The sequence below is a fragment of the Schistocerca gregaria genome, chromosome 3, assembly GCF_023897955.1.
Source record: "Schistocerca gregaria isolate iqSchGreg1 chromosome 3, iqSchGreg1.2, whole genome shotgun sequence".
NCBI classification, from domain to species: Eukaryota; Metazoa; Arthropoda; class Insecta; order Orthoptera; family Acrididae; genus Schistocerca; species Schistocerca gregaria.
Window position 1 is genome coordinate 269,614,537 of NC_064922.1, and position 22,331 is coordinate 269,636,867.

The 22,331-nt window shown below is 43.3% G+C and overlaps 1 long non-coding RNA gene across 1 annotated transcript in view; it reads right to left on the bottom strand.

The window, feature by feature from the left end:
• Window positions 1-324: 324 nt before the first annotated feature.
• LOC126354797 (uncharacterized) overlaps window positions 325-22,331 on the bottom strand; it is a 46,876-nt gene continuing 24,869 nt past the window's right edge. The window contains exons 2-3 of the long non-coding RNA XR_007565386.1: window positions 7,378-7,568; window positions 325-515 (exon numbers count right to left, since the gene is read on the bottom strand). This is a non-coding gene — a long non-coding RNA (uncharacterized LOC126354797). The remainder of the gene's footprint in view (window positions 516-7,377; window positions 7,569-22,331) is intronic.

The following is a 22,331-nucleotide window of genomic DNA, read 5'->3' on the forward strand; positions in this document are numbered from 1 at the left end:
CAGAGGCCGCTCCTGTCGTGGTGCGGTTTTAATCAGCGTACTACTGGCTGACGTCGTCTCACATCCTTCTCTGCGGTTACGTTCCATGCCGACTTGCTGGCGCTTGGTCTTAAGCCGAACATTACTCCTCCCCCCCCCCCCCCCCCCAGAGCGACGGACCATGGTCGTGTAGGGAGTGCGACAACGTTGGGGGATGCCGGAGGGTGGACGCTGCGCTGGAATGGAAGCTGTGACTGCAAGGGCGTCAAGCTTCTACTCGTGCCCCGCCATCTGCCCTTCGCTCTGGCGGAAACGCCCCCCCGAAAACGACCAGAAGGGTACGCGTCCACCTCTGGATACCAAGAATCTTATGGGGAAGGCTGCCGCTGCTGCGGCGTGGGCGGGTCCAGCTCCATCCGTAGGGAAGAGAGGAGGCGAAGGAGGCGAAGACTTCGTCACCATGGGGTCAGCCTACGGTGTCGTGATGACACCCTCTGGCGGCTGCTGTGGCAGCGCTGTCCTCTGGCTCCGTGAACCTGGGGAAGTGTCACAGAAAGGTCATCGTGCACAAAGCAGTGGTGAAGCTGATTGTGATGTCGGCGCTGCATCCGGCCTGGACCTCAAAAAAGATACATGCAAGTGCCAAGTCGATGGACGATCTCGCCTCGCGCCCACCGTCTGCTGCAGAAAAAACCCTGGAAAAGACAATATTATGCGGCACGAAGCGATTATTGCGGCCTTACTTCGGCGCCGGATGCTGAGAAGGTTGGAGCAGTGTACGATGGCGGCGGCCGTGAAACAGTTCCGCCGGCGATGGTCCATCTCGTGAGTGCGAACGATAGAAGGCGAGAAACAGTTGCAGTGATTGATTCCTGGTGGGTGTGGAGCGAAGTTTGGCCATCTGCTGCTCGAGGGTGGGCTTATTGGTAGTTGGGAGCTCCAATGTTAGGCGCGTCATGGGGCCCCTTAGGGATATGGCAGCTAAGGAGGGGAAGAAATCCAGTGTGCACTACGTGTGCATTCCGGATGGAGTCATTCCTGATGTGGAAAGGGTCCTTCCGGATGCCATGAGGAGCACAGGGTGCAGCCAGCTGCAGGTGGTGGCACATGTCGGCGCTAATGTGTGTCGCTTTGGATCTGAGGAAATTCTCTCTGGATTCCAGCGGCTGATTTGGTGAAGGCTGACGGACTTGCTTACGAGATGAACGCAGAGCTCACCATCTGCAGCATCGTTGACAGAACCGACTGCAGACCTTTGTTGCAGAGCCGGGTGAAGGGTCTGAATCTCGCGACAGTGGATATCAAGTTGATTCCGTATTTCTAGATTTCCGGAAAGCTTTTGACACCATTCCTCACAAGCGACTTCTAATCAAGCTGCGGGCCTATGGGGTATCGTCTCAGTTGTGCGACTGGATTCGTGATTATCTGTCAGGTAGGTCGCAGTTCGTTGTAATAGACGGCAAATCGAGTAAAACGGAAGTGATATCAGGTGTTCCCCAGGGAAGCGTCCTGGGACCTCTGCTGTTCCTGATCTATATAAATGACCTGGGTGACAATATGATCAGTTCTCTTAGGTTGTTCGCAGATGATGCTATAATTTACCGTCTAGTAAGGTCATCCGAAGACCAGTATCAGCTGCAAAGCGATTTAGAAAAGATTGCTGTATGGTGTGGCAGGTGGCAGTTGACGCTAAATAACGAAAAGTGTGAGATGATCCACATGAGTTCCAAAAGAAATCCGTTGGAATTCGATTACTCGATAAATAGTACAATTCTCAAGGCTGTCAATTCAACTAAGTACCTGGGTGTTAAAATTACGAACAACTTCAGTTGGAAGGACCACATAGATAATATTGTCGGGAAGGCGAGCCAAAGGTTGCGTTTCATTGGCAGGACACTTAGAAGATGCAACAAGTCCACTAAAGAGACAGCTTACACTACACTCGTTCGTCCTCTGTTAGAATATTGCTGCGCAGTGTGGGATCCTTACCAGGTGGGATTGACGGAGGACATCGAAAGGGTGCAAAAAAGGGCAGCTCGTTTTGTATTATCACATAATAGGGGAGAGAGTGTGGCAGATATGATACGATAGTTGGGATGGAAGTCATTAAAGCAAAGACGTTTTTCGTCGCGGCGAGATCTATTTACGAAATTTCACTCACCAACTTTCTCTTCCGGATGCGAAAATATTTTGTTGAGCCCAACCTACATAGGTAGGAATGATCATCAAAATAAAATAAGAGAAATCAGAGCTCGAACAGAAAGGTTTAGGTGTTCGTTTTTCCCGCGCACTGTTCGGGAGTGAAATGGTAGAGAGTTAGTATGATTGTGGTTCGATGAACCCTCTGTCAAGCAGTTAAATGTGAATTGCAGAGTAATCATGTAGATGTGGATGTAGATCCGGCCTTCGCTCTGGCGGAAGCGCCCCCCGGAAAATGATCAGAAGGGTACGCGTCCACCTCCGGAGACCAAGAACCAGATATGGAAGCCTGCAGCTGCTGCGGCGTGGGCGGGTCCAGCTTCATCGGTAAGAAGAGAGGAGGCGGCGGAGGCGAAGACTTTGTCGCTAAGAAGTCGTCCTGCGGTGTCGGATGACACCCTCTGGCGGCTGCTGTGGCTTTGATGTCCTCTGGCACCACGAATCTCAGGGAAGAGACACAGGAAGGTCATCGTGCACAAGACAGTGGTGAAGCTGATGTTGATGCCGGCGCTTCATGCCGTCTGGACTTGGAAAAAGATTCATGGAAGCGCCAAGTCGATGGAAGATCTCGCCTCGCGCCCACCGTCTGCTGCCGCTAAAAACCCAGTAAAAGAGAATATGATGCGGCGCGAAGCGATGATTGCGGCCTTCCTTCGGCTCCGGATACTGAGAAGGGTGGAGCAGTGTCCGGTGGCGGCGGCCGTGAAGCAAAATGTAGACTTACACGGCCGGAAATATTATGTCCATTATAATTATCCGGGCTGTTATGCCGTGGTCAGTTGATGAATTCTGTGTCGATTCCCAAAGTTTCGTCTCCGACTGCGGGAGACATCTTCAAGGGGGTCCGTAGCTCTATGGAAGGTCCAACACACCCACTGGCTTGCGAGTGGAATCGACACAGAATTCATCAACCGACCACGCCATAAGAGCCCGGATAATTATAATGGACATGGCCATGAAGCAGCTCCGCCGTCGATGGTACTTCTCGTGGGTGCAGACGATAGGAGGCGAGAAACAGTTGCAATGATTGAGCCCTGGTGTATGTGTGGAGCGAAGCTTGGCTATCTGCTGCTTGATGGTTCGGACAAAAGCGTTCCGCTACGCCTTTTGACTATGTATTGAACGGTGCACTAGTTAGATGCTGTATGCCATTGCCTTCACAGAATGTTTCAAATTAATCTGATGTGAACTGGGGGCTGTTGTCCGACACTATGACTTCAGGTGAACTTTAGAGGAAAAAAAAAATGCCGAGCGGTCTGAGGTGCTGCAGTTACGGACTGTGCCGCTGGTCCAGGCGGAGGTTCGAGTCCTCCCACGGGCATGGGTGTGTGTGTTTGTTCTTAGGATAATTTAGGTTAAGTAGTGTGTAAGCTTAGGGACTGATGACCTTAGCAGTTAAGTCCCATAAGATTTCACACACATTTGAACCTGTTTTGAACAAAAAATAGAAGACTACACCTGAATTGTCCTACGTGACGCTGTCAAGTTCATTGACACAGCAAAAGCAAACTTGCTATTCGAGTCAACCATAATCAACCAACTAGTGTTCCAAAAAGGTTCCGCAAAGTCTATGTGCTCACGTTGCCATAGTGATTGCGATTTTGGCCAAGCAGAGAATTTTTGTGAACGAGCGGACTGATTTTCCATACATGCGTTACACTGTGAGACCTTCTACTCTGTTTCGGTGTCCATATCCGCCCAAGTACAGCGTCGACGCGCTAACCGTTTGGTAGGAACAATCTCCCAGTGTCATTGGTGAAGTAACTGCAACATTTCTTTTTGCGAAGTTTTAGGGATTAACACACGTGGCTGTCCACTGTCATTTTGAACAAGAATCACACCTAGCGAGGCTATGCCGACGTGCATAGTATCGGCGCACTACAGAGTTCTTTATGCTATGCAAAGAAAGAGGCCAAGATGTGCGAATGCATTTGAACAAAATGTTCAAATCAGAATAAGCTTCCGTGGCCTGTGCAATTTTCCTATAGTTCAGCGGAAAATATGGAAAGCATTCAGAATCCTGAGCATCGATGTGACAACAAGATGCACCAGATGCGTCAGTCAGAATCAGGGCCAATCGAAAGACGTGAAAGTGCGTCCGGATTAGCATGTTGAGTTGTCGGGCGATACACAGTCTCGTACTGGTACTGAGACAACAACGAAGCTCATCTTTGCAATTTTTGTGCAATTAGTACAGGAACCGGTTTCATCGGATGAAACAAGCACTGCAAAGGCTTATGACACACAATAAACAAAGCCTCTTTCATAGTTTGTGAATAGTTACACTGAAATGTGGAAAACACTTTTGATGCGAAAGCGATAGACCTGTCTTTATCGCCAATTCTGTGCGAAACCGCTGCACTGATTCCGTAATAGGAATCGTCAACTTACAACACAACTGGTTTGTCAGGATCACAGTAAACCAAGCATTGATCACTGAGCAATGCATCTTTAAGTTTTTGGAAGGCTACTTGGCACTCATCTGTCCAAACAAAGGAGACCTTTTTGCGACGCAAGCGATGCAGTGGAGCCGCTATTTGTGCAGCATTTGGTATGAGTCAAATATAATAGTTCATTTTCCTTAAGACAGACTGCAATTCTGTGACAGTGCGAGGAACTGGCAAATCTTGAATGGCTAAAAAATGTGACTGAAGAGGATGTACACCTTGACGGTTTATGACAAGACCAAGATATTGCAACTCAGGTTTTAAAAAATCACACTTTTACAATCTAAAGTTTATTACTACATCAGGTAACACACGAAACAAAGTACAGAAATTTGCAATATGATCTTCAGGTGTACGACCTGCTACTACAACACCGTTCAAATAGGAGGGTATAAGGTGAACATCAACAAAAGCAAAACGAGGACAATGGAATGTAGTGGAATTAGGCCGGGCGATGGTGCGGGAATTAGATTAGGAAATGAGACACTTAAAATTGTAAAGGAGTTTTGCTATTTGGGGAGCAAAATAACTGATGGCCGAAGTAGAGAGGATATAAAATGTAGACTGGCAATGGCAAGGAAAGCGTTTCTGCAGAAGAGAAATTTGTTAACATCGAGTATTGATTTATGTGTCAGGAAGTCGTTTCTGAAAGTATTTGTATGGAGTATAGCCATGTATGAAAGTGAAACATGGACGATAAATAGTTTAGACAAGAAGAGAATAGAAGCTTTCGAAATGTGGTGCCACAGAAGAATGCTAAAGATTAGATGGGTAGATCCCATAACTAATGAGGAGGTATTGAATGGAATTGGGGAGAAGAGTTTGTGGCACAACTTGACCAGAAGAAGGGATCGGTTGGTAGGACATGTTCTGAGGCATCAAGGGATCACCAATTTAGTGCTGGAGGGCAGCATGGAGGGTAGAAATCGGAGAGGAAGACCAAGAGAAGAATATACTAAGCAGATTCAGAAGGATGTAGGTTGCAGTAGGTGCTCGGAGATGAAGAGGCTTGTACAGGATAGAGTAACATGGAGAGCTGCAACAAACCAGTCTCAGGACTGAAGACCACAACAACAACAACAGTTTGAACAGTTTGGTACTTGCGCAGCGAACTGTTCCAAATACCGTTGGAAAGTGGCGGACGCGGAAGCACTGCCAAAAGACAAATATTTAAACAAGCCCACACATACGCTTTTTGAGATTCTTCAGCGAGTGGTATTTGAAGATATGCGTCGCGCAATCAATTTTTGAAAAGCAGCGACCAGCGCCTAATCTGTCCATAAGTTCCTCTGGGTGTGGCAATGGGTAAGTATTAATTACAGTTTGTGGGAATTCTTTTAGAAAGCTAGCTACACTGTCTTTTGCATGGAATGCAAACACTGACAACACATTGTCCTGAACGTTAAAGCCAAACAAATCAAATGAATCAAGACCAAATACGTTCGCACGTCGCGTGGTTGTAGCACCGTAAAAACCTATGTGAGCGATACATGGCAGAAAAAGTATATTTTCCGAGAACGGGAATGTCTTGTCCATTATAAGCCTTCAGATGCGTGCTAGTTTTAGACAGGCCTGGGGAACCTAACAGTACATATGTGCGACGATTTAGCAATGTGACAGAGGCACCCGTGTCCAACTAAAATTTCACACGTTTCCCACAAAGTAGTAAGTGAACAAAAAGTTTGTTGGACTGGCATATCACTGAAGAAAACCGAGCGAGGTGGCGCAGTGGTTAGCACACTGGACTCGCATTCGGGAGGACGACGGTTCAATCCCATCTCCAACCATCTTGATTTAGGTTTCCGTGATTTCCCTAAATCGTTTCAGGCAACTGCCGGGATGGTTCCTTTGAAAGGGCACGGCCGATTTCCTTCCCAATCCTTCCCTAACCCGAGCTTGAGCTCCGTCTCTAATGACCTCGTTGTCGACGGGAAGCTAAACACTAACCACCTACCTACCTACCACTGAAGAAGCTGCTCGCCTACCAGTTTTGCGAATGCCTGTTGCAGACTGAATATACTGCATTAATAACATCGGCCTTGTGACTAGATTTTTGTGAGTGGTTCGAATTCTTATGTTTGTTCCCTTGCAAACATACGGATTCACAAGTCCTTTCTGGCCACAAGCATAACACTGAGCTTGTCGGGAGCGGCAGGCTTGGCATTTGTTGCATGGGTACGACAGCGGGGGTACGACTTAATTCTTTTCACCTGTGTAGCTGCCTGTTTAGCGAGCTGCTTATGTGACGTGGAGCATTGGTTACACGGTGTGGCGAGCGCAAGCTGCCGCTGTATGGGCCAACTGCAAACAAAGGACTCAACCCAACAAATTGCTGGCTGCTCAAATTTATTGGCTGACAGGGCACTTGAATCGTACTGATCAAGAATTTGCACTACCTTCTGAAATGATGGATCAGACTGTTTCAAAATCAGTTCTGAGTTTGAACATGATGTCATCACACGACATAACATCTGAATATAAAGCACCACAAGCACATATGAACTTGCATTTCCTCGTCATACCCTGCAAATCTGTTACCCACTCATGATAAGTTGGCTCTGGCCGTTTTTCACAATTAAAGAATTGATACCTAGCTGCTATCACATTCACTTGTTGGTCATAATAGTTATTTAGCGAATCTACAAGCCATTCATGCGAACGTTCACTCTGAGTGGCATTAGGAATAGCTTGTTTATAAGGCGGAACCCTGCACTTCCTAGCATGGATAAGAAATAGGGCAATTTCACATTACCTGGTACGTTGTAAGCAAGTACGAGTGCTTCAGATTGTTGCAACCACTCGAGCCATTCCCCTTCTTGTTCACGAAACTGGTGAAAAGGTGGTATAGCTGGCTGTAAGTGGTGCTTGTTCCGTGTGGAGCGCTGCGTTGGCCAGTAGCTGCTGCATCGTGTTGAGCAGGGAAGATATTTGCTGAGTCTGGAACTGAAACACCTGTATCAGCTGTGTTGCATCTAACACTTGCACCTGTGGCGCCTGAGCAGGGGGTGGCCAGTTTGGAAGAGACAAATGCAAGAAACAGACCAGGAAAGCAAGAAAAATAACTACAAAAGCAAAGAAATTTTCCGAAAGGCCCACCTGGAAACACTGATTAGCAAAATAGACTGTTTAAGCAAGTAAACGCCCCTGCAACATAACGGCAAGAGAGAATTAAGGCGCCATAAACTGACAAAAAAAAAATTCTATGGCCGCAAGGCGTAGGGTTTGTTTGTAAATACTTGTTGTCAATGTGGGATCCTGCCTACTCGTCTTTTATAGGTATCCTTGGAAGCTGTTTTTTCAAATAGATAGACAACATACAAGCAATGGAGTTTATTACAGGAACTGAACTGACAATACTTAACTTAGGGTATGTACAATGATGTGTTCCAAGCAATTGGCGACATGCCAGTAATCGATGTCCTTGGCTATATTCAGTTTTCATGCAAGCAATTAATATAAGGCATAAGTCTCAGCAAACAGTTAGGATGACGGTTCGTCTTTTAGTGCGATTCTTCGGGTACGACTCTTCTAGTGCGGGTCTACTAATACGACCGAGGCTGGCAGGAACAGCGCTTATATTCTCTTCGGATAGAGCCCGGTCCTAGTCAGCATGCTGCTGACTGACGTCGTCTCACAGCCTTCTCTGAGGTTACGTTCTATGCTGACTTGCCAGCACTTGATGTTACACTGGAACAACCTAGTCGAAATAAATTCAGTAGCAAATTCATGTGAAAAATTTCCACTAAATGAAATCTGAATTTTCCCATACGTTTCCTATAAACTGATTTTTCACTACCTGCAACTTCATTTTAGGATATTAATTACTTCCTTGGAAATTAAAAAAGTTCTTATAACAATGAGGGAACTCAGGAACAGGACAGCTAACTCAGCTATTTTATTGACCTTGATAAATCCTACTTGCGAAATTATGTGCTAGTAGGGTAAGGTGCATTATTTTCAGATGGTAGCGTAATTCCAGTTAGGTTGATATTTGCTCCCTGACAGTGCTGCTGATGCGGAAACTAGCTGAAATCCTTGTGCTTCCACCACCTGCTAATTGCCAAGCGCATCAGTCGCGTTCTGTGCTAGCAGTTGAGTTTTTCTTAATATCTTACATTTGACTATAATATTTTGTAGACAGAACGTTAAGGTCCGAACTGCATGGTAAGTAGTTCGATATTTTAATCTTATTTATTAGTGACATATCATATTTAATGTAACTTTACCTTTTATACGCAATAATTCATTACATGTTTCGGTAGTTCAGACATGTTTGTCAAGTAGTACAGGTACCTAATTTCTGATACTGCTAGGGTGCCTAACTTTGACAATCTGACAAATACGACCCTTTATAGATTTCACTTTTTATTTCATTTAATGAGATGGCTGAGAGGTAAAGAAAGTGTTGGGCAGAGAGAAATATGAAGAAGGCAGTGGAAGCCATCATAATCAAATAAACGATATTTTAAAGGTATCTACAATTTTTCAAGTGCTAGACTACACTTTTAGATTATGTAAAACCAGGAAGCTTGGAAGAGTAACTGGACTCTAGTATAACCACAAAATATGCTTTAGGAATAACCTTCAGATCAAGACAAACTAAAATGGAAGAGGCAATTTTAGAAGAACTAGGGGAATCTTCAAAAAGGGGAAAGCATCAAAGCACCCAAAAGGCCAGTCAGAAGAACACAAAGATGGCTAAAATGAGTAGACGACAAAGAAAATCGACATGTTACTTATCATCTGCTGAGGATTCCGAAAGTTCTGTTTCTCTTATCTCGACAGATTATGAAGACAGCGCAAATGAGGAATGGATCTATTGTTCTGTCCCTTACCAGGAAGACACACCTGGAGAAGATTCGATAAGGTGTCCAGGATGAGTGCTTTGGTTACATGAACTGTGTGCTGAGACTGAGAAACATGGCTGGAAGACGTACAAATGTGAAAACTACAAATGATAACCTCAGCGTAGTTATAAGAGTATCATTATTGTAATCAAACCGGAATATCTCAACATTGCTTTTCGTGCTTTTGTAATAAAGCAATATTCGTATAGGTATACAGTCTTGAGCTTTCTATGTGAAATAACCGTATTCTAAACTAAGAACTTCACTGTCTAAAATTGCTCCCCCTTTTAGTATTCTGTCTTATATGCGCAAGTTTCTTTGACACCAATTGCGAAATTTAATGTGCTGACTTTCGCTATAAAAGGTTATATATAAGCAAAATCTATTATGTTTTACATACATCAGTCATTTTATGGAGCTACCAGCTGATTTTTAACAAATCATATCCTTAGATTTCCTTCTCTATCGGAAAATAGGGCACCTTACGCTACGGTGACACTATTGACAAACTTTGCATTTAATGTATAGGTACCACTATGGTTTATTCAAAATTAGGAGACCTTACTGTAACTGTCTGCCTACAAATCCTAAGGTGTGGAGTTCAGTTCTAGAAATTTTTCCAGCTGTTTACGTGATAATTTTACCAATGGAAATATTTTGTATATGACAAAAAATCGAACTAAAAGTTTGGGAACCACTTCAAACTGAAACTGCTTCTACAACTGGGTGGGTGGTCTGATTTCCACTTTGGAGATAGAGTTTTTGTAAAGTTAGCAGTGAACAACTGCGGAAGACTATCAGAGAGAAAAACGAAAAAGGAGACTCCTTTGTGGGACTGTAGGATAAAGGAAGCAGTTAAGGAGAAGCAAATGGCTTGCTGGAAGCGGATAGACAGTAACTGCTGAAAAAAGCCAAAATAGCGTGTAAAAAAATAGTGGAAGAAGATAGGAAGAAGGGCTGGGAAAGTTTGACTGAAACTTTTCTAGAGGATGTTAAGGTTCAAATGGTTCAAATGGCTCTGAGCACTATGGGACTCAACTGCTGTGGTCATTAGTCCTCTAGAACTTAGAACTACTTAAACCTAACTAACCTAAGAACATCACACACATCCATGCCCGAGGCAGGATTCGAACCTGCGGCCGTAGCAGTCGCACGGCTCCGGACTGCGCGTCTAGAACCGCGAGACCACCGCGGCCGGCAGGATGTTAAGGGAAGAAGAAAGATTTTGTGTAGATTGATACAGGAGAGGGTACACCGTAGGGAAGATACGAAATTTTCTGACCTATAGAAATGGCAGATATTGACGCAAAGAAATTATATACTAAAAAGATGGAGAGAAAACTTCTCAAAATTGCTGAATGTTAAATGCAGGGGACTGGTAGGTGAGAAGGAAGAAGAATACAAAACTCAAAAAGAACAAGAAAAGGAATTACCTTTGTTAGAAACAGGGGAAGCCATGCAGAGAAAGAAGATTGGGAAAGCAGGAGAAGTGAATGAGGTGACCACACAAGTGATAAAAGTAGCAGGAGTGATAGGGTTACAGTGACTGTACAGAATATATACCATAATTCTAAAGAAGAAAGAAATCTCGAAATAGTGACGAAAGCGTAAAAGTTTCCTCATGTTTAGGAATGTTAATAAGAAAGAATGTAATAACTGCAGAGAGTTCACTCTTGTTGCGCAAGCAGTTATGATTTCAGGAAAGAGAGCTCAACGTTTGACATGAACTTTGCATTAAAACATTTGCTGGGGAAAACATGAAAATTTGGAAAAGTTTGGTGATGTGATTTATAGATTTTGCCAAAGTCTATGACGGTGTGCCTGCTCATTATTGTTAGCGAGTGCTAGTTCATTAAGGTCGACAATGTCCATGTTCGAGAAAGTTCCTTCAGTTAAGACGCTTCAATATCGTTAGAACTAGTCATTGTAAATTCGTTACTTGAGATGCACAAATCAAAAATAAAATTTGCTTCTTGCACAATAGTTATACTCAATCATTCATAGTTCACTTTAATATAAAAGTCGTCCCACGGAATTACGAAATGTCGATGAAAATATTGAAATTTTGTATTGTATTTCAGTAATACCAAAAACTAGAACGACATTAATACGCACTTTCATTAGTAAATAAAAAACTGATATTTCAATAAATCAGTGTTTTTAAGAGGATTATTTACCAACCGTGATGCTTGTTTAAAAACATCGAAGCAACGAGATATCATTGCTTTTGTGTATTGTTTGCCACGTACTACTAACGTTGACAGCTCTAACACTGTTTTGACTAACAGGGATATACATTTATCATCATTTCTACAGGTGGGTATTACGTGACCTATGACGTCTCTGTCACGGATAGCCATGCAGACTCCATACGAAAGAATATACAACAATAACCACAAAAAATTAAAATATTATACGCACAGAAATAGTAGGTACGCATTGCTCAAAAGCTTTGCAAGCTATGGCAGTCGTCTTCTGCACTTATAATACAACTGTCGCCTTGTCCGCCAAGTATTCATTATATTCCTCTAATCCTTACGCGTTTCACTATTAAGTCATTCTCAACAGAGCTAAATGAAAAGAAAAAGCGCTCATTTAGAAACATACGAGCAACACCAATGGAATACAATACCCACACACCAGAACTTGCACCGACGAAAATCTACGTGTAAGAAAAAACGACGCTTACAAACAGTGCGTTTCGACTTCCGTAAATTTCAGTCAAATAGAGCGATATAAGGTTCGCAAATGCTAGAGGAGACACTGTTTCTCTTACGTGAGAAGTAACAACGGGTCCGTTTCACGATATTGCCGTAGCGGACGAGAGGCATCACGCAAGCTAAGTAAACAGTAAGAAGTGCTGTTTTCTGACGTGACGCTGATGGCACAGTCACTGTTAAACAGCACCAACTCGTTTACGTCAACTGCTGGACTAATATTGCCTTTAGTACTTAGTACCTCACCGCTTGTCGAGAAGGTTGTGACAGCTGCCAGTCAGGAAATAGTATGCAAACCTGAAAGACATGAATAAGCTCTTTCCAAATGCCAAAGCGTCCGAAAGAGCACCTTCACTGATTTTATTGTTTCAGAGTGGAGCAAGACTCGTGATGTAAAAACGTTGAAATAACTGTCTAACATTTGGAGCTGAGCGCCCGTCTTCCAGCTGGGCGCTGTGACTGTTACGTTCAACGATGCTCAAGAGCTGCCGTCAGGCGCCGGAATGCGAGGTGGGACAAGGGATGCAAACAGTATTATGGCAAACTTCGATATATCGATATGCCGGTGTGCTGAGAAAAATATTGATGTTAAAAATACATTTTCTAGAAAACATCGATGTATTGCAAACATCGGAGTTTTTTCAAATCCTTAAACCGAGCAAAAGCTATTAGTTTCTATGTTTTTACCGTAGTATGAAGTGTGCGTTGAACGAAATTAACTAAGAGCTGATGAAAATTTTGATAAAATGACATTTGGCTAGTTTTTATTTTTATTATAAACTTTTAACTAACGCAAGTCTTAACAAAAGTACAGTACATAATGTAATAGCTGAAATCAGTAACCGGAATTTGTTTTATTTTTCGGTATTCGCAGTTGTATTTTACTGTTTAGAAATCGAATTTACATTCGAATGTTTTGAAAACTGTTTCCCATTCAAACGATTATATTATTGAGTTATTGTCGTTCGCTTGGAACTGACGTTCCTAAAACATGTAAATATTCCCAGGCGTACTAGTGCAGTCCTGAGAACATAGGTTTATGCCTTTGAATAGGATACTGAGTAATCAGAGTAACAGCTGAACAAATGTTCATTTGTACTACAGTATCCATTGTAGCAGTAGATGGCGACTGCTTAAACTTTAAACTTCCATATATCAGTGGTCTTTCCTTCTTTTTCTGACTCGTCGGAGGATTCGGATTCCTTACTGACTTTATTGGCGTTCTTTGCGAATCTGTTTATGTACGTGACCAATATATGCTTGACCAAAGGATCTTTTAAATGTAAAAAATTAAACCTTGGATCCACGCATTGGCCAGTGCTATAATCGAGTTGTGTTCGATTCTCAAATCATCTTGCCATTTGTTTCCATAATTCACTTTTTAACTGAAGTACAGTCGTGTCTTTTGGTAAATTATTACCAAGGGCTTCATTCACACAACTTATTAGCGGTATTTTGTAGAAAGGTATACCATAATCTGTATTAGCTAGTTATAGGTAACTTTATTCAGTTGCTCATGAAATCGGAAATAATCCCAGGGAAACCCATTACCGAGACAAGGAGTATCCTATGTGTTAATTCCAGTTCATAGACTCCTTGTGTGCCATATTTCAACCAAATACGTTCAGCAGTTTCTGTAATTTCTGTAATTTTCTTAAAGACAACTCTAATACTTATGTACATGTATTTTGATTGTCATTTCTTAAACTGGATACTCTTAAAATTATGTATTCGATCCATGACACAAAACAAAATATTTCATGACGTAAATGAGGTACACGCAGGGATTTAGCATATAATTGAGTAATTTCATTGACATTAAAGAAAAACTGTATTTCAAATATAATGAGCAACAAAGAAAGTATGTAGTCTTCCTTCAAGAATTAAGATTACACCAGGAATTCACAGATTTAATAAAATTTAACAAATCAAATTATTGTTAATAAATCAATCTATCGCAGCATACTCATTTCTTACTGTATAAATTTCAGAATAATTTATAAAAACAGCTAGGAGACAAGTAAACTTTAATTTTATTTATTTATCGTATGATACAGAGACTGGATCAAATACATAATTTTAAGAGTATCCAGTGTAAGAAATGACAAGCAAAATATATGTACAGAATCAAATGTTCAAAGTATTATGCCAAAGTATCTACACATGACACAAGTTCTTAGATTTCTAAGTCCAGTCTTTTGATCCAGTTGAGCCCTTCTGGTGATGCATGGTGGATGTCATTTATTGATCCCCCAAAGGCTCGTTTCGGGCATTCACCAACAATGTGATTAATTGTTTGCAGGGCGGCTCCACAGTCACAATCTGGAGATGTTGCTCAGCCCCATTTGTACTTACGATATCCGCAGTTCCCTTGTCCTGTTCGGATGCGGTTGATGGTTCTCCGCTGGAGTCTGGGGAGTGTGAAACCTGGAACTCACATGGAAGGCTTTTCAACCATATGACCGTTGAACACTGACGATTCTTCCCACTGACTTCTCCATACTTCGTTGATGTAAAGTCGGAGGCTTCAAGATGTCATGCAGTTCGCCAAGGTGGTTTTCTTGACTTCAGACGCTGATGTTCTGTTATTAATATATCGCTGTGTACGGGTATCTGGGGGTTTTTCTGAATGTTTCACCAGGTCTTCAGGAGAGCATCTGATCTCCGTAGAGCTGGAGGTTGGATGTTACTTAAAACTGGTATCCATGTAGTTTGAGTGCTACGTATGCAGCCTGTGATAAGTCGCATTGTCTGGTTGAGTTGCGCATGTATATTGCTACAGTGAGCACTGTTCATCCAAGTTGGACAACAGTATTCAGCGACAGAGTAGAATAGCGCCAAAGCAGTTGATCTTAGGGTTTGAGCGCTGCAACCCCAGGAGGTACCAGCAAGCTTCTGAATGACATAATTACGTGTCTTTACTTTTGTGGCCACGTTGGAGAGATGTCGTCGGAAACTTAGGGACCTATCGAATATTATTCCGAGGTACTTCGGTCTGCTGCAGTACTTCAAAAGTTTAACTTCTGGTTTATAGTCAGAGTGTCTGTTCCGTAGGTGAAACGCCGAAGTCACAGTTTTCTGAGGGTTTAGGCGAAGGCGGCATTTCCTGAAGTATGTGTCCAGGATTTTCATGTCGGCAGTTAATGTGGTTTCAGCAGTGATGAAACTAGAGCTCTGGGTTACCAAACAGATGTCATCAGCATATATGAATTTCCTTGAGGTTGTGCCTGGCAGGTCATAAATTTATAAATTGAAAATGAGAGGGGCCAATACAGATCCTTGAGGTGGTCCGTCACTTACTTTGAAGATTTTGCTTCTGTGGTTATTAGAGTAAATCTGGAAACGTCTGTTGCTTAGCTTGTTGCTAAGTAGCTTTGTGAGTTTCCGACACCGAATGATGCTCACAAATTTTAAGAGAAGGCCTTCTTGCCATACGGTGTCGAAGGTGGCGGATAGATCCAAGGAAGCAGCTATGGTTACTCATTTCTTCTCATATCCATTTTCAATATGGGTTGTTAATGCAAACATTTGGCCATTACAGCTTCTACCACGCCTGAATCCAGCTTACTCTATGGGTATGACTTATTAATCATTTCATAGATCCTGTTGTAGACGAGTCGTTCAAGTAGTTTGTAAGTAACGCTTAACAGGGCTATTGGGCGCTAACTTCCTACTTTTGTTGGATCTTTGTTCGGTTTAAGGGTTGCTATAAGCTTGCTTTTCTTAAATAATGGTCGGAGATTTCCAGTGGAGAGAATGTCTGAGAAGAAATTAGAAAGCCATTTGATAGTTGCTGGTCCACAGTGTGTGAGAAATTCAGGGTACATCCCACTGAATCCAGCTGCCTTCCCAACTTTTATGTTTGTGATGGCATCTCTTACTTCCTCTTCATTGAATGATTGGAAAATTTAGAGGAATTTGGGGCTGCTCTTTTCTTGGCGTTGAGCTGGTATTTGATTTCCCTTCTTGTCTGCTTATGATTTGGGCTCTAAGAATTTGAGGTTAGGTGTTTGGCAAAATCATTCAGCTTGATGCCAGTTTTAGGGCTCACCGGTGCTAAGTTTGTTGCATCCAGTTTTCTGATAGACTAAGCTTTTCAACTTGATTGTGTGTGGTCGAATTATTCTACAGTTTCATGCCAGATCTTCTTCCTATTCTCATCAAGAGACTGCAGAAGATCCGTAGCTTTACTAACAGTTCTACATTTACATTTATACTCTGCAAGCCACCCAACGGTGTGTAGCGGAGGGCACTTTACGTGCCACTGCATTACCTCCCTTTTCAGTTCCAGTCGCGCATGGTTCACGGGAAGAACGACTGTCTGAAAGCCTCCGTGCACGCTCGAATCTCTCTAATCTTACATTCGTGATCTCTTCGGGAGGTATAAGTAGGGGGAAGCAATATATTCGATAGCTCATCCAGAAACGCACCCTCTCGAAACCTGGCGAGCAAGCTACACCGCGATGCAGGGCGCCTCTCTTGCAGAGTGTGCCACTTGAGTTTGCTAAACATCTCCGTAACGGTTACCAAATAACCCTGTGGCGAAACGCGCCGCCCTTCTTTGGATCTTCTCTATCTCCTCCGTCAACCCGATCTGGTACGGATCCCACACTCATGAGCAATACTCAAGTATAGGTCGAACGAGTGTTTTGTAAGCCACCTCCTTTGTTGCTGGACTACATTTTCTAAGGACTCTCCCAATGAATCTCAACCTGGTACCCGCCTTACCAACAATTAATTTTATATGATCATTCCACTAAAATCGTTCCGTACGCATACTCCCAGATATTTTAAAGAAGTAACTGCTACCAGTGTTTGTTCCGCTATCATATAATCATACAATAAAGGATCCTTCTTTCTATGTATTCGCCAAACATTACATTTATCTATGTTAAGGGTCAATTGCCACTCCCTACACCAAGTGCCTATCCGCTGCAGATCTTCCTGTATTTCGCTACAATTTTCTAATGTTGCAACTTCACTGTATACTACAGCATCATCCGTGAAAAGCCGCATGGAACTTCTGACACTATCTACTAGGTCATTTATATATATATTGCTAAAAGCAATGGTCCCATAACACTCCCTTGCGGCACGCCAGAGGTTACCTTAACGTCTGTATATGTCTCTCCATTGATAACAACATGCTATGTTCTGTTTGCTAAAAACTCTTCAATCCAGCCACACAGTTGGTCTGATATTCCGTAGGCTTTTACTTTGATTATCAGGCGACAGTACGGAACTGTATCGAACGCCTTCGGGAAGTCAAGGAAAATACATTTACCTGCGAGCCTGTATTTAATATTTTCTGGGTCTCATGAACAAATAAAGCGAGTTGCGTCTCACACGATCGCTGTTTCCGGAATCCATGTTCATTCCTACAGAGTAGATTCTGTGTTTCCAAAAACATGATACGCGAGCAAAAATCATGTTCTAAAATTCTACAACAGATCGACGTCAGAGATATAGGTCTATAGTTTTGCGCATCTGCTCGACGACCCTTCTTGAAGACTGGGACTACCTGTGCTCTTTTCCAATCATTTGGAATCTTCCGTTCCTATAGAGACTTGCGGTACACGGCTGTTAGAAGGGGGCAAGTTCTTTCACGTACTCTGTGTAGAATCGAATTGGTATCCCGTCAGGTCCAGTGTTCTTCTGTTGAGTGATTTCAGTTGCTTCTCTATTCCTTGGTCACTTATTTCGATGTCAGCCATTTTTTCGTTTGTGCGAGGAAACAGCTTTGGAAAAAGGTGTTTAGTATTTCAGCTTTACGCGTGTCATCCTCTGTTTCAATGCCATCATCCCGGAGTGTCTGGATTTGCTGTTTCGAACCACTTACTGATTTAACGTAAGACCAGAACTTCCCAGGATTTTCTGTCAAGTCGGTACATAGAATTTTACTTTCGAATTCACTAAACGCTTCACACATAGCCCTCCTTACGATAACTTTGATATCGTTTTGCTTCTGTTTGTCTGAGAGGTTTTTGGCTGCGTTACACTTGGAGTGAAGCTCTCTTTGCTTTCGAAGTAGTTTCCTAACTTTGTTGTTGAACCACGGTGGGTTTTTCCCGTCCCTCTGAGTTCTAATCGGCACGTACATGTCTAAAACGCATTTTACGATTGCCTTGAACTTTTTCCATAAACACTCAACATTGTCAGTGTCGGAACAAAAATGTTCGTTTTGATCTGTTAGGTAGTCTGAAATCTGCCTTCTTTTACTCTTGCTAAACAGATAAACCTTCCTCTCTTTTTTCGTATTCCTATTAACTTCCATATTCAGGGATGCTGCAACGGCCTTATGATCACTGATTACCTGTTCTGCACAGATAGAGTCGGAAAGTTCGTGTCTGTTTGTTATCAGTAGGTCCAAGATGTTTTCTCCACGAGTCGGTTCTCTGTTTAATTGCTCGAGGTAATTGTCGGATAGTGCACTCAGTATAATGTCAGTCGATGCTCTGTCCCTACCACCCGTTCTTAACATCTGAGTGTCCCAGTCTATATCTGGTAAATTAGAATCTCCACCTAAGACTATAACGTGCTGAGAAAATTTATGTGAAATGTATTACAAATTTTGTCTCAGTTGTTCTGCCACTAATGCTGCTGAGTCGGGAGGTCGGTAAAAGTAGCCATCTATTAATCTAGCTCGGTTGTTGAGTGTAACCTCCAGCCATAATATTTCACAGGAACTATCCACTTCTTCACTACAGGATAAACTACTACTAGCAGCGACAAACACGCCACCACCGGTTGCATGCAATCTATCCTTTCTAAACACTGTCTGTGCCTTTGTAAAAATTTCGGCAGAATTTATCTCTGGCTTCAGCCAGCTTTCTGTACCTATAACGATTTCAGCTTCGGTGCTTTCTACCAGCGCTTGAAGTTCCGGTACTTCGACAGCTTCGACAGTTTACAGTTACAATACCGATTGCTGCTTGGTCCCCGCATGTCCTGCACCCTTTGAGGCTGTTGCCCTTTCTGTACTTGCCCGAGGCCATCTGACCTAAAAAACCGCCCAGTCCACGCCACACAACCCCTGCTACCCGTGTAGCCACTTGCTGCGTGTAGTGGACTCCTGACCTATCCAGCGGAACCCGAAACCCTACCACCCTATGGCGCAAGTCGAGGAATCTTCAGCCCACACGGTCGCAGAACCGTCTCAGCCTCTGATTCAGACCCTCCACTCGGCTCTGTACCAAAGGTCCGCAGTCAGTCCTTTCGACGATGCTGCAGATGGTGAGCTCTGCTTTCATCCCGCTAGCGAGACTGGCAGTCTTCACCAAATCAGATAGCCGCCGGAGGCCGTAGAGGATTTCCTCCGATCCATAGCGACACACATCATTGGTGCCGACATGAGCGACCACCTGCAGATGGATGCACCCTGTACCCTTCATGGCATCCGGAAGGACCCTTTCCACAACTGGAATGACTCCCCCCGTTCTGCACACGGAGTGCACATTGGTTTTCTTCCCCTCTCTTGCTGCCATATCCCTAAGGAGCCCCATCACGTGCCTGACGTTGAAACTCCGAACTATCAGTAAGCCCACCCTCTGCGACCGCCCGGATCTTGCAGACTGAGGGGCAACCTCTGGAACAGGACAAGCAGCCATGTCCGGCCGAAGATAAGTATCAGCCCGAGACAGATCCTGAAACCGGTTCGTCAGACAAACTAAAAAGGCCTTCCGTTCAGCCCTCCAGAATGTCTTTCGCCCCCTGCCACACCTCGAGACGACCTCCCACTCTAGCACAGGTGAGGGATCAGCCTCAATGTGGGCAGTACCCCGGGCAGCCACAGTCTTAGTCCGGTCGGGGGATGCGTGGGACAAGCTGGCCATCCCCGACAAACCCCCATCCGGACCACCACGGTGATGCCCATTGGCAACAGCCTCAAGCTGTGTGACCGAAGCCAACACTGCCTGAAGCTGGGAGCGAAGGGATGCCAACTCAGCCTGCATCCGAACACAGCAGTTGCAGTCCCTATCCATGCTAAAAACTGTTGTGCAGAGAACGTCTGAACTAATCTACAGAGAGCACAAACAATTCGACGCAAAATTTAAACGGTTATTAAAATACAAGATTGCCTAGTAAATGCAGTAATGCTGCTACTTGCGCACTGCTGACACACTACTCGGCGGCGGAAGGAGACTACGCGATTTTACACTATTCAGGTATTAAAGCGCGATGCTACAACTCTCAAACACTATAATACGACCGAAATTCATGAATTAAACAATGCAAATACCAAAAACACGCAAAGAAATTAAGAATTAAACTATGTAACAAATAAGTGAGCTAAGAGTATACGACTTGCTGCTGCAGCTGCTAATCCCACGGCGGCAGGGAGGAATTTTCTTCATATTCTTCAAGAAATTTTTTACTGTTCTCATTCCTGCCTGGTGTATAGTCTTTACGATAGCCTCTAGGGATTAATCGTCTGGCTGATCCTTTAATTATGACTATAAACCGACTGTAGTTACTGTGTGTTGGCTTGATCCATCTGATACTGTTATCCGTTTGTTTTCGGAATTCAGTCCAGTTAGCTTTCTTGAAATTCCACCTTGGTTTCGGATGCGACTGCACAAGGGGTATACATATTCCAGACTCTAGAATACTAGGTCTGTGCTGACTGTGGGGAAAATCTTCAAGTATTGAGCGACGTATCTGCGTCTGGGTGCTGTGAAGCTGCGTTGTGAAGCACAGATCAGGTATATATCCTTCGTTCCAACATCCTAAATGCAAGGAAGGTGGATCCTTGGCATCGAGAACTACTTCCAAGTTTTCAGCTTCCATCCATTCACAAAGAGCTTCACCGTCACTGTCGTTTTCACAATATCCCCATAGATTATTATGGCCGTTGAAGTCACCCAGGAATAGAAATGGGTGCTGTTGAGATGGTATAGGAGGAATAGGTTGGGCTGCTTCGGGAGGTTTGCAGACATTGACTTTCGTTACAGAATCAATTTTTGCTGTAATTGTGAAAATATCGTTTTCGCTGCTACCTGATAATTTTTCATATTATGCTTGACGTAAATTGTAAGACCATATTTTGGATGGTTATTTGAGGCTATTAGTTTATATCCTGGTATTTTCCCTCTGTTCCTTATGTTGATTATCTGCTGTGTGTGGTTCTTGGAGTGGAATGACATCGACTGCATGTTTTTTTGGTAGTTTGGATAGATAGTCACATTTCGACCTGCTTATTCCTTCGATGTTAAGTTGGCATATGCGAATAGATGGTCCAATTCTACGAACTTGTGCCTCCTGAGAAGGTCTTTTTGGTTGTTTGCTCAGCATTCTACGACCGGGAGGCCTTTGCGGGCAGTTCGATCTCATCCTGTTACTCATTTAGCACCACCCAGGAGGCACGTGTGTCTTAGGGTATGTCACGGACGCGAGTAACCTTAATTATGAATGACCGTTAACGAACAAGGGCTTTGTTTCAAACCTCACACATAAAAATGGTGTAAACCAGCGTTCAAAATAACGTAGATACATCGATGATTTGCAGCTCGAAACATCTGTGTTAGGCATCAGCATTTTTCTACTAAAACATGGGTTCCTAATACATCGATGTATCGTTTGCATCCCCAGGTGTGGTTCCTGTAGAGCTGTCATATCTAGTTGGGACATCGTCGGGACGCTATGACATGGGGATGTAGAAATGAAGTAACAAATTTATTTAATATAAGTACTTTTTATTTCTGACACAAATGGTACTTGTTGCGGCAGAAGTAGTTGGCACATCATATTTTTCAGAAGATTTCACCTTTTGGTAAGTTTTTTCTCTTTTACGTATTTATAAAAACACATGCAAGTCAGTTTGTAGTTAAACTGGCACCATAAGATTGGTTTCACAGTCCCTGTAACAGTCGATTTATTTCGTCAGCGCAATGGGCCGACGTCAGCGAAAATTCTCTTTCTACAGTGACATTATGTGCGGGAATAAGACACAAATACTCGCATAATTTTAGCAGCTGGCATTTGGTTTCCTTAAAAAAGTAAATCCACCGTTCTTTCATGAGGTGTTTAAACTTACATTCTTCCAAGTCATGCATGACTTCTAAAAAGCTCTCCAGACACACATTCCTGAAAACAGCTACATATGAAATCTGCGCACCATTTTTTAGTGTTTTCAGTCATCGCCC